Source organism: Fukomys damarensis, unplaced genomic scaffold, assembly GCF_012274545.1.
Source record: "Fukomys damarensis isolate Sample0158 unplaced genomic scaffold, DMR_v1.0_HiC HiC_scaffold_10, whole genome shotgun sequence".
NCBI lineage: Eukaryota > Metazoa > Chordata > Mammalia > Rodentia > Bathyergidae > Fukomys > Fukomys damarensis.
Genome location: NW_022900922.1, coordinates 22,032,330 through 22,034,814, shown reverse-complemented (window position 1 = coordinate 22,034,814; position 2,485 = coordinate 22,032,330). Strand labels below are relative to the sequence as shown.

The 2,485-nt window shown below is 46.4% G+C and overlaps 1 protein-coding gene across 1 annotated transcript in view; it reads right to left on the bottom strand.

Moving 5' to 3' along the window:
- The window catches only part of Mboat1 (membrane bound O-acyltransferase domain containing 1), a 109,812-nt gene that overhangs the window by 96,313 nt on the left and 11,014 nt on the right, over positions 1 to 2,485 (bottom strand). The gene's annotated exons all lie outside the window — the stretch shown is intronic.

Below are 2,485 nucleotides of genomic sequence, written 5' to 3'. Positions count from 1 at the left end.
TTTGGGTTAATCTTTCCAACGGGGCCCTTGGTTTTTTTTTTTTTTTTTTTTTTCATCCTTCTATTTCTACCACATGCCAGGTACCTGGTACTAATAGAATTAAATAAATATTTAATAGATTTAATAATGACTGTGCAATGTGAGCTGGGCTTTCAACGAAGGGCAAGACTGAGATAAGAAGTGGAGGTTGGCTTTCCAAGCATGGCCAAGGGAGCCAATCAGGTGACCTGCGCACAGGTAGAGAAACCGAGGCGCCTGCAAAGTAATCAAGCTCACTGCTGGTGTCACCATCTGTACTAAGTGCCAGGTCTGTAAAGCTGGTCTTCACTCACACAAAGTTTGAGGTGATGTTAGGTAAAGATATCCCTGGCGCCCAAAATTCACAACCCACCAAATCGGAAGTCACTTACAACCTGGAGTTTCCTTTTCAGCTTTACTAGTTCCCAACAGACACATTCGCCAAGCATAAGAAAGTAGAGAAGGCATAAGAAGATGATTAGGGATAAATTTCATCGTCCGTCAGCAGGAAAGGAAAACTCTTGCCTTATTCATCCTGGGTAAGTGAAGTTTTGTACCTGAAATATCTGACTAACTGAGGGAACCTCGTGTCAGCTCAGTGGACAAGGACTACTTTCAAATGCTAGTTTCAGCAGGCCTCTCTATGAGGCACCTGTAGGAGAAGTCCATTCTTCACCCTTTTCCTAAACTCGGTATCGAATTGCTATGCTCCATCTGTCTCTAATCAGAGAAAAGGATTTTACATCGACACTGTTAGGAGCTTGCCAGGCTAGCAGAAGCCCCCGGAAATAGAAAACAGGGTAGACTCTTCCGCATGTAGACCTGACTGCACATAGGTGTTCTGATCTAAGGGTGCTCAGAAGTCAACAAAACACATAAGAGGAAGACTCAGGTGAGAGAGAGTAAGTTCTTTATTCACAAATGCTCAAAGGATATTTCCATTTTTGCGGGTAACAAAGGACTTGATATAGTCAGACCCGGAAGCTAAAATGGTTTAGCATCTGATACCTCTCCCAAGTTCCTGATTTTCGGATTTTGCAACAGATGGGAAGGCAGTGGTCAGATTCCTGGGGTAAGCCAAGCACGGGGTGGGGGCACAGTAAACAGAGCCTGACTATGGCACATGGCCAGGTCTCACTCGTTGCTGAAGGGTGTGAGTGGAAAAGGCAGCAGGTACGCTCTCGTTAGAAGGAAAAAAAACTGAGCCATAGTGAGATTAAAGGGAAAATAAGCCAGGCAGCAACTCAGCAGGAGACAAAAGCTCTCCTAGGGTGAGCCCTCCTCCTCCTCTGGCATGTCCTGCCAGGCCTGCTTCGATCCACACCCATAACTACACACCTGATCCAGCCTGAGGCACCAAGACAAAAAGTAAGCCAGCCTCAAACTGGAGATTGCTTACTGGACCGCTGCAGCCATCTGTAATCTTTGCTTGTTATTGGTTGTTCTGTTTGGCTTTTTTTGGTATTAGAAGTTGAACCCAGGGCCTTTAGCGTTGAGCTACATTTTTCATTTTGAGGCAGGTTTCACCGTTTTCTGGGCTGGACTGGGCTAGGCTTGAACTTTGAATCCTCCCACCTCAGCCTCCCAGAGTGCTGGGATAACAGGTGTTTGCCAGCACCCTTGGCTGCCATGTGTAATTATAATTGTAGCAGATAATTCCTGCACGGTGCCAGTAACTCCTCCTGGCTGCCCTTCACGACTAAGCTGTTCGGCTCCTGAGTCTCATCTTCAAGAAGGCATGCACTGAATAAACTAGGGGCCCCATTAAACCACAGGATCCTGTGTGGCTCCTCCCTTTCTGAAGGGCATGGACAGTGGTTACAAAATAACTGTCATCCTGACTGGACAGGTCTCACATATGAAGTCTAAGACCCTGGTGTCTCCTTCAAAATGCTCTGGATAACAGTCAATATATTAATCGGGTTTATATTTAAAGTAAGATCACTCAAATTAAAAGTAAACACGACTTCCCCAATGGAAGAAACACAACATTTAACAGACTACTTCAGAATTTGATTATAAACCAAAATTAAAAAAAAAAAAATCAGGCCATCGGGGCATGGTAGCAGGCATGCAATCCCAGCACTCTGGGAGGCTGAGGCCGGAGGACTGACAGCTCAAGTCCACTGAGGACAACTTGGCAAGGCCCTGTCTCAAAATTAAAAGGTAAAGGGGCGGGCAGGGAGTTAGCTCAGTGGTTCTGCCGCTTGCCTCCCAAGCACAAGGACCTGAGTTGCTTCCTGGTACCAAAAAAAAAAAAAAAAAAAATAGTAAAAGGGAAGGAGGCGTAGCTCAGGGAGAAGGCCCTGAGTTCCAGAATAAAACGTTGAAGAGAACTTGCTGCAGCGTGTACGAACACCTTTCACACTAAGTCATTCACTCATGCACAGCTGGCAGCTGTGACAAAGGCCGGGTAGCAGCGGCGGGGCGACACCCCCTACCCCAACCTCACCCCGGACACTAGGCA